This window comes from Silene latifolia, chromosome 9, assembly GCF_048544455.1.
Source record: "Silene latifolia isolate original U9 population chromosome 9, ASM4854445v1, whole genome shotgun sequence".
Taxonomy (NCBI): domain Eukaryota; kingdom Viridiplantae; phylum Streptophyta; class Magnoliopsida; order Caryophyllales; family Caryophyllaceae; genus Silene; species Silene latifolia.
In genome coordinates, this window is record NC_133534.1 from 150,445,675 (window position 1) to 150,456,113 (window position 10,439).

At 38.1% G+C, this 10,439-nt stretch overlaps 1 long non-coding RNA gene across 1 annotated transcript; it reads left to right on the forward strand.

Moving 5' to 3' along the window:
• Window positions 1–8,584: 8,584 nt before the first annotated feature.
• Window positions 8,585–10,050, forward strand: LOC141598342 (uncharacterized). Its single transcript, XR_012523433.1, has 3 exons — window positions 8,585–8,672; window positions 8,759–8,831; window positions 9,881–10,050. It is a non-coding gene; the product is annotated as an uncharacterized LOC141598342 (long non-coding RNA).
• The last annotated feature ends 389 nt before the right edge of the window (window positions 10,051–10,439 follow it).

Here is a 10,439-nt window from a genome sequence, read left to right on the forward strand (position 1 = left end):
TAGTGTTGCAGACTTTGAGAGATCATGAGTTGTATGCTAAGCTGTCTAAGTGTGAGTTTTGGTTGGAGAAAGTTGCTTTTCTGGGGCATGTAATCTCTAAAGATGGGGTAGCTGTGGATCCGGCGAAGATTGACGCAGTGACAAAGTGGGAAGCACCGAAGAATGTTGCTGAGGTGAGGAGTTTCTTGGGTTTAGCTGGATACTACAGGCGGTTCGTGAAGGATTTCTCCAAGATAGCTAGACCGATGACAGCATTGATGAGGAAAGAGAACAGGTTTCGTTCGGATGAGAGTTGTGAGAAGGCGTTCCAAACCTTAAAGGAGCGTTTGACCACAGCTCCTGTCTTGGCATTACCTGAAGGGAGCGAGAATTTCGAGGTTTATACAGATGCCTCGAAGAATGGGTTGGGATGTGTGTTGATGCAGAATGGTAAAGTGATTGCCTATGCTTCTAGGCAGTTGAAGCCTTATGAGGAGAACTACCCTACTCATGACCTGGAGTTGGGTGCAGTGGTGTTTGCTCTCAAGATTTGGAGACATTACCTTTATGGAGCAATCTTTAAGGTATTTTCTGATCACAAGAGTCTCAAGTACATCTTCACGCAGAAGGAGTTGAACATGAGACAGAGGAGGTGGATGGAGCTGATTGGTGATTACGACATGGAAATCATCTACCATGAAGGAAAGGCCAACGTTGTTGCTGATGCTTTGAGTAGAAAGAGTGTACATTACTTGTGTACAACTCTATCTTTGATGAGGCTGAGGGATGAGGTAGCGAGCTTTGGGATTCATATGATGCAGAAAGGAGATACCATGAGTGATATGACAGTACATATGGAGTTTTATGATGACATTCGAGGTAAACAGGCTTTGGATCCTAAGATAGTGGAGTGGAGAGTCGGAGTAGAGAAAGGGACAAAGTGTCCCTTTTCCATTCATACAGATGGTAGCTTGAGGTTTGATGGTAGGTGGTGTGTTCCTAATGACGAGGAGTTGAAAAAGACAATCATGACAGAAGCGCATTGCACACCATATTCAGTTCATCCGGGTGGGGACAAGCTTTACAAAGATTTGAAGAAAACGTTTTGGTGGCCTGGGATGAAGAAAGAGACAGCTGAGTTTGTGTCCCGTTGTTTGACATGCCAGAGAGTTAAAGGGGAACAGAGAAGACCACAAGGTAAGATTCAGTCTTTAGAGGTGCCGGAGTGGAAGTGGGAATCCATTTCCATGGATTTCATTGTGGGTTTACCTAAGAGTCAACAAGGTAACAATATGATTTGGGTGATAGTGGATCGGTTGACCAAGTCAGCTCACTTTGTTCCAATGAAAGATACATGGACTAAGGCACAATCGGCTATGGCCTATCGAAAGAACGTGCTTAAGTTACATGGAGTCCCTAAGGACATAGTGTCTGACAGAGATGCGAGGTTTATATCGGGGTTTTGGAAGGAGTTGCGGGAATCGTTGGGAACAGACTTTGAAGATGAGTACGCATTTCATCCTGCGACAGATGGGCAGACGAGAGAACAATCAAGACTCTTGAGGATATGTTGCGAGCTTGTGTGATGGATTTTGGTGGTAGCCGGGAGCGAGAGGTTGGACTTAATAGAGTTTTCTTACAACAACAAATGCCTATCACACCAAAGATAGGTATGGCACCGTTTGAGGCTTTGTATGGGAGGAGGTGTAGGAGTCCAATCTGTTGGGACGAAAGTGCTTTGAGGCAAAGTGGTTTTAGGACCAGAGATGGTACATGAGATGGTGGAACAGATTAAGATGATCGGAAACGGATGAGAGCAAACTCGATCGATCGGAAGAGTTATGCGAGATCTACATCGTCGGGACATAGAGTTTCGTGTTGGGGACAAGGTTCTTCCGAAAGTGTCTCCTATGCGTGGAGTCATGAGATTTGGGAAGAAAGGCAAGCTAAGTCAGAAGTTTATAGGGCCTTATGAGATCTTAGAGCGAGTTGGGGAAGTGGCTTATCGTTTGGCTTTACCGGCTGCTTTGGAGAGAGTGCATAATGTGTTTCATGTATCGCAGCTGCGGAAGTATGTGAGTGACCCGTCACATGTGTTGGAGGCAGAGAGCTTGGAGCTTGATGAGTCTTTATCATACCTTGAGGTGCCTAAGCAGATCCTAGACCGAAAAGTTAGAAAGACCAGGAGTGGTGAGACAGTGTTGCTTAAGATCCTTTGGTCTAACCATGAGACTGAGGAAGCTACATGGGAGGCGGAGGATATCATGAAAGAGCGTTACCCTTTCCTTTTTGATCAGGTATGTATGGTTACGGGGACGTAACCTTGTTTCTTTTAGGGGGGTAGGAGAGGATCGCGAGAGTTTTTAAGAGTTTTTACACCCCTTGTATATGTTGTGTCGGTATGTTTGTCGGGATAAGTTGGGTTTGTAGCATGTTTTACGTTGTGTTTATGTTGACCTTCGAGTCGGGAAGCTTATGGGAGTACCTTTGTTTGGTAGTGGTTTGAACTTCGGGGACGAAGTTCCTTTTAAGGAGGGAAGACTGTAATACTCCGTATTTATGGTCTTCGGGGTACTCTATCGAGTAGCCCTTACTCTGTCGAGTAAGGGTATGTTGCAGAATAAAATAGTTTCGACTGTTGGGCACTCGATCGAGTAGTCAGGGGCACTCGATCGAGTAAGGGGTACTCGATCGAGTACCTTGGGTACTCGATCGAGTGTCCGGTTTTACGGGGAGTTTTCTCGGGTTTTGTTAATTACGCGATTAAGGTATTTAAACCAATTCGTCTTTGTTCTAAATCACTTTTTACAAAACCTAAAACCTGTTTAAGAGAGAAAGCAACTTGTCTTCTTCCTAATCGCGTTCTTGACAATTCCGAGCTCGGACGGTCGGTTTGCATCGTAGTTTGTGTCGTTGGATTTCTTGCGTCGAGGGTAAGCTTTTAATATAATTTATATACTGTTTTGTTAAGATTGAGGAAACCCTAATTTGGGATTTGGGGGTTGTTATGAGCAGTATTTGAATAGTAGTCTTTATGTGTTATATGTTAGGAGGAGAATTCGTAGAAGAGGCGTTTTGAGACAAATTAGAGATACCGTCTGCGTGTTGTGCTTTCCAGGTAGGATTTCCTACTCAGCATTAGTCCCATAATGGGATATTGGTGATGTGTTGTAGTTAGTTGATTGATATGATGATTGTAATTGTAATTGTGATTGTGATTGTGGTTGTGTTTGTGATGGTTCTCGAGATGCGTTCTCGGTTGAGTGGGGTCACTTGCGGGAGTGATCTCACGCCCTAGTTTCGCCCTTCGTGGAACCCGCCACGGAAGGGGATGTGCACATTAATGGACGGGGTTATCGCTCGTACGATGAGCGGGGCTTAGGTGGGAACGGCTGCGTCCCCCATCGGCGGTGGTCGGTCCAAAGGGACGATCGATATTGAGATGATGGGAGTTGGTGGTGTTGTGTGTGTGTGTGACAGTGACAACAAATTGTCTGTTTGTCTTATTGTTGTTATCTATATTGATTGTGTGATTAGTACCGACCCCGGTGTTGTTTTGTAAAACCTGCGGTGATCCATTCGGGGATGGTGAGCAGATATTGAGCGGTATAGAGATGATACGGGGATAGCTGGGATGGCCACGACATGACGATAGAGTCTTCCGCTGTAGTTTAGCTTTTATTTCTATTTCAGTTGAGAACAGTTAGTTTGGAATAATGTATTGTACTTTCAGTTTGGGTTTCAAGGATTGTACTTATTCATTAAATTACTTATAATAAATGTTGTTTCTGTTTTGTCTATTTGATTATCATACCTCGGGCAACCGAGATGGTGATGTCTTCATACCTGAGTGGTCCTGGTAAGGCACTCGGAGTATGGGGGTGTTACATTGGGTGTCCTTATGGGCTTCCCAACACGTACCCTCACCCCTTACTCAAGATCTATGGTTTGTGGATCCGTCTAAATACCATTGGATTACGAGAGTCATTCAATTCGAGTGATATAGGGTACAAGTCTTTATCTTTAATCACTCGTAGTCGATTGGCTTTATGCTTTTCGATGAAAGGTGTAAAGTTGACTTGAACGGTTCCAAGTTCCCAAAAAACATGGTGGCGACTCTAATATGTCTTAATTCGATTCGAAAGAACCTCGAGTCGATTATGCCTAGTGTGGATCCCGCGGACGCAGTTCCCGGAGGGCCTTGTCCACAGTTTATTTGGAGTTTGTTTTAGCAGTTAGGGTTTGGAGATGTATAGTGAGATAATGGAATGTTAGTTGAGATAATGCATGTATTTATACTAAGCAATGTGTGGGTGGTTTGAGTTATTTTTTAATTAATATATATGTTAGGAAGTTGTGCCATAATCATCATCATATCTCTCTCTGCTGCTTCAAATCTTATTACTAATCTTCTCATTCCATATTGTCCGTTCATATGCACAGGGATGGTAGTAATAATGCATGCATTGGAATTATAACGGGCCGTAATTATGCATGCATCTAGTAATATTTAATTTAATTCTTTTTTAATTTTTTAAGAACAAACAACAACGGTTATTTATAAACAACCCGTTGTCTTTAGTTATAACAACGGTTTTGTATTTTCCAACCCGTTGTTATAACTTTCCCCCCAAAATTGAGTCACATTTTCCACAACGGGTTTTTATACTTAAAACCGTTGTTAATAGTTTTAACAACGGGTTCCTTAAGAAAACCAACCGTTGTTAAAACCTTTTACAACGGACGCTTTAACAACGTCCGCTTTTTTATATAACAACGGTTTTTAACCATTGTTATAGCCTGTATCTGTAGTAGTGTTAGGGTACAAATTTTCAATTCCTCTTTGTTTCTTTTCTCCTTTTACAAAAAAAAAAAAAAAAAAGTTTCCTTTTTCTAAAAAAATAGGGGTCGAATTTTAATTATTGATTTTTTTTTCCTTTTAAAAGTAAACAACTTTTCAATTCTTTCTATTTCTAAAAAAACTCATTTGTAATTCTTTGTAGAAATTTGTATAGGCCGACTTACATCGAGTCTTTCCATCAATTTCCAAACAACTCTACTGGATTTCTCTTCTTAAAATTATGTCAATTGGTGTGGAAAAAAAGAGAATAAGCACAAGCACGTCAATAAAACAAGAAAAATCACTCTTACAGTCATATACTCTCTTAAATATGTTGTTGACATTACCAAAAAAAAAAAAAAAAAAGAGCTAACATCAAGTGTCTAATTAATATAGGACCATCCTAGTCCTTTTAGAGTTGAATAATTAAAAAGAGCACATGTCAATTTTTATTAGTCACTTGTTCTACTTTTTACTCTTAACTAGTGGAATGGACTCGAAATATTTTAGGGCGTATCTCTTTAGTGTAGATCAGTCGACCTCTTAGAATCAGCCTGAATGAGGGCGTGTATTTACTCACCTTTTCCATTTCTTGTGGTGTGATAATTCTTTGATCGCCGTGCCTCTAGCTAAGTGACCAATATGTTGGAGAATCAATCTTTTTACCTGATTCGTTAAATTTCCATATTTCCATATGACTAACAAATGAGCACAACTTTCTATCTACCAAATTTGTCAATTTTTCATATTTCAAATGACTATGAGTTAAGCACAAATTCATAAGATTGCTCATTTACGAATTTCCTATATTTCATATGACCGACCGATTATCCAAATATTGTCTTCGATCACAAGTCATACATAAGATAACAATAAAGCCGTAATTTATGTCTATCACTCTACTCCAAATTCACATGGAATGAATTACACCGTCCATCCCATGCAATAAAACAAAAGGCTTTCAAAAGTGGGTTGAGAATCCAAGATCAGTAAAACAAATGTGGGGATAGAAATAGGTGGAACAACCAGTATTAAATTTGTTAACCGAGTCCATGAAATGATGAATTTTCAGCTCAAACATATTCACGTGACGGAACAATATATAATTTCAAATATACACACATCCCGTGTCGAAAGCTCTCAAAAAATTCACAAGTAAACAAAAATTCTAGTCAAATTTGCAATCCAATGTCAAAAGTCTCAAAAATTCAAAAGAAAAAAAATCCAGTTAAAGTTACAATTTAATCTAGTGTCAAAAATCTCAAAAATTCACAAGACAAAAAAAATTCAAGTAAAAAAGACAACAAAAATTCCAATTCCAATCAAAGATGCAATCAAATTGCAGAGTAGTCATTTTGTCATTCCTCAGACGAGTTAATCCACAGTTACATTGTCTCCATTCCTCTTAGCACGATCCTTTCATTCACTTAGGTGAGTGAGAGTGGCACACAGGTCTCCAGTGTCTTCTAACGCCATAGAACCTTCTACTCCATTTCATTTATCACCCTCGTTTAGCATTTAAGAATTCGGGGGGTGTACACTAAATTTATACGGTCACAAAATTATTTTGTTTCTATTGTATTAGTTTTGCTTAATTAGTAGAGCTTATTACTTTAAAGAAGGCAAAACTCGTCAATATAACTCAAATTCACAAGTCAAGTAAAATTGAAACAGATTCTCCACACCAGAGAATTTGTTAGGAGTTACTTTCAGAGTAATAGTGTCAAGTCTTTCTACTTGGATCAAATTTGGGTCAGACCCCATCCTTTTCAAAATCTTTTCAAAAAAGAATCTCAATTCAAATGTTTAAAAAAAAAAACACTTCATTTTGCATTCATCACATGCATCATAATAGCTAGGACATGCATTTGCATTTTAGGTGTCACATATTTGTCACTAACTACTCCAGTTTTGTCGCTGACTGCTCCAGTCGACTACTTTGTCATTTATCTTCCAGATTCATCCAAAATGGGGGCTTTCTCATAAAGTCTCATTTTCCCATAAAATAAAATTTTACAGAATTCAAAATCAGTGATTGTCAAAAATTCAAGTCTAACACTACTACAAAAGTAGACATAATGCAACATTTCGTGTGCAACACTTACAGTTTGTGTTGCAAGTTTTAGTTAATTAAGCAACGCTTTATTTAAAAATGTTGCGTTTACTTACATAGGGCATCACTTTAAATTAAGTGTTGCAATGTATTACTATAAGTGCAACGTTCTTATACAAGTGTTGCATTTTGTCGCAACACTTGAGCAACACTTATGTCACATAAGTATATATTTCCTCTAAAATTACATCGGATATCCTAATACCTAAAAAGAGCGAGAAAGTGTTTACGTAATTTTCGTTGGACTATTATGCCCCTGGGTTTTATCTTCCTAATCCCTACTGTGTCCTCCCCTATAATTACCCTAATTTTCTTTTCCCCGCTCCTTTTTTTTACGGCCTTTGGACTAATCTAGGTTATACTTATACTTGTCTTAATTTACATGCATTTTGTCTACTTCTTCCATCTGTGTTTCATATTTTCCACCTCCTCTCTTCTTGCTTACTGCTACTTGCCTCACCGTCTGTACTCTTTTAGCCACATCTACTACGGTTCCCTGTCACTTCACTTTCACTTTTACTCTGCCTCTTCATCCACCCATATATGCACACGCACATAACCCTTTCTCTATTGTAACATAGGCATCGTTTCATTCGTTTGTCGCGCTGCTTGTAATCGGTTTCGTTGACATCTCTCCTAAATTGAAAGGTTAGCTGTGAATATTTAAATGTTCCTTTTACAATTTTGTTTGACAGTGAAATCAATTTCGATTATAATCTACGTTTTCCGATGTTTTTCCAACATCGCTCGTCCACTTGAACATCGCATACTATGTGTTCGATGAAATGTCGCTGCTGGCTGTTTTATTGAATTGTCTCGCATGGTTTTTTTGGGTATTCGCCTCCTTTTTGTGATTGTACTTATCATTTCCTTAAATTTAATTGCCATTTTATATGCATTTTAAATAGATTCTGAAAGCATTAATTCATGTTCACAATTTTTTTTTTTCAATTTTTGAAGTTCTATATCAATATGTTAAAGTTGTAGAACGCATACCAAGTGTTCGATGAAAGCTACAAGGTGAGTGTTTCGGTTATGTGAGTTCGATCTTTGAGTCAGTATCGGTTGCGTATTAATTATTTAGTAATTTATGGTGTATTTGATTTGCAGTGGTTTCATATCGTTCTATGGGAGTGTGTCTTATACCTATGTAGCTGCATGGATCTCGTGCCTTATCATAGCATCTAAAGTGGCAAATCATGATAATATAAACATAAAAGGGGCACCAAATGTTCAACTACGATAGTCATCCGATCCGCGGGTAAGTTAACATCAAAACTTTTTGTATTTTCAATGAAGTTATTTATCATCTGTATTACGACCTCGTATATTTTCCTAATATGCATGTTGAAGTTTTCTTTTTATTTGTCTTATAACTTTAGAATTAAAGCCGTCAAATTTAACCATGCTTATTCTCAATTTTTGTGCTCTGTTTTTAATTTGGTTGACAAACTCAAATGTTGCTTATTGCTGATTTTGAGACAATAGTTTGTGTTTTGTTGTACAAAATAGTGACTTATAATGATGCAAATCATATGTTTGATCTTTACCCAAAGACGCTTTCAATTAGATTTCATTGTTTCTTACTACCATAAAAGCGCCATAAATTACCTTATAAAGGGTTCATTTGACTACTTTATATGTGAATCAGGGATATGGCTTGGGCGCAGGAGGAGGATGATGGCAGTACAATGCAGTAGGTTTCAACAGTTCCGTAAACCCGCTGCCGATGGTGCACAGGTGCGCTCTTCTTTGAATCAGAATTGGAATTTGGATTAGAATCTAAATTTTTTCGGAATCTTAACCCTTCCATTCATTAATTCCAGGCTCCCGAAATTGATAGACGGATTCAGCAAGACGCTAATGCCGATAAGCATATTCACAAGCTCTTATTACTTGGTACTCCCTTTTTACTCTACCCAGTTCTTCACTTCCTTTTTTTTGTTAAATATGTTGCAATTTCATAACTACATTGGCAGTGGCCGACCCAGACTTTAGAGGGGGTTGTTAAATCCACGATCTTGCGTTTACTCACTCCGTCCTAATCATTTGTTTACCTTTATTAAAACGATAAGCGGTACATACTATTAAATTATGGTTTGTTTAAGCAGGCCGATATTATCGTAGTACTCCGTAGTTGTTTTACGCATGTTGTTAGGCATGTTGTTTTGGAAGTTATTTCAGCTTAAATACCACATGCTTTCTTTTCCATTTACCTGTAACTTTAACCTCTTCTCGCCTTTATAATTTCATTTTCGATTACCAAAATATTCTACAGTTTTCGTTGTGCGCTGTGTGCTGCGTTGTTTTTATTCAATTATTATTTAACTCAATTTGCAGTCCCGTCAACTTCTTTTCGTTCTTAATGAACAACTTACCTTCCACACCGGTTCATAGCTAGCTTAACAAATTTTATACGGTTAGTCTGGTTTATAATTTTTGTCCAATGGTCTTATATTTCACTGTAAGACTAACAGACCACTATTATCGGACGGTATTATCGTAGTTGTTTCTTCATGTAATTTTGAATTCAATGGCATTTTAGAAAACTATGCCCGAGTTTGGACTGTTATTTTGGAAGCTGTTTCTTGGTTTTGTAAGTTCAATTAATTTCATATGTGATGCTCAATGAGTAGTATTATTACTCACTATTTTTCAAGCAAAACTATCTTTTTAGCTCTCAGAATAAGAGAAAATGGAATGCAAATTTATCTGAAGAGAGAAATGGAATCAAGGGAAAAACAAAGAGCTTCGTACTATAGGATATCAGAGAGCACTTATGTTGCTCTATCACGAGCAAAACACAAAAACCTGTTTAAAAGTACTTATAAAGGCTTTCGAAAAATCTCTCTTTAGAAAAATTATATAACAAGTTTATAGATATTCTTATGCTAGCAAAAACTTTTAATAGCTCCTTATTCTTATACGACTTCCTTTTTTCCCCTTAGAATGCCGATGGAACAAAAATATACCGACAACATTACTCCAGAAACCAAGAAACCAAAAAATGGACCATCAAGGTGCGTATGATGGAGAAGTCTTTTCTTCGTGTTGTTTCTCAAAGTTTCCAGCTAAAGGTCGATTCTTATTGATGGCCAGGTAAAGTAACTCTCTTTTCTTTCCGAAATAATTCTACTGCTCATATATTACGATCGAATTTTATCGATTAAGGTATCATTGTATTGTATCAATCAACTTTAGTATCCAGGTAGTTAGTCTTGAGCACTTATGTTGGTAAGTTAAATTGTTGTAGATTCTTGATTGACATGGAAGTTACACAATGAAGGAGATAAACCGCCAATTGAACACGCACACGCCCTGTTTCTGCTGTTGTATGTGCTCTCTTTGCGCTCTGACAGTCTTTTTTTTTTCATTTGGTGTAGAAGTTGTTTAACCAAATCACCCATAGAGGCATTGATTGACATGAAATTACAATTAATTCATGGATAACATGGGGTTAGAATTAGTACAGCGGTTACAAATAATGCCAATCTATTTGCTACTTTT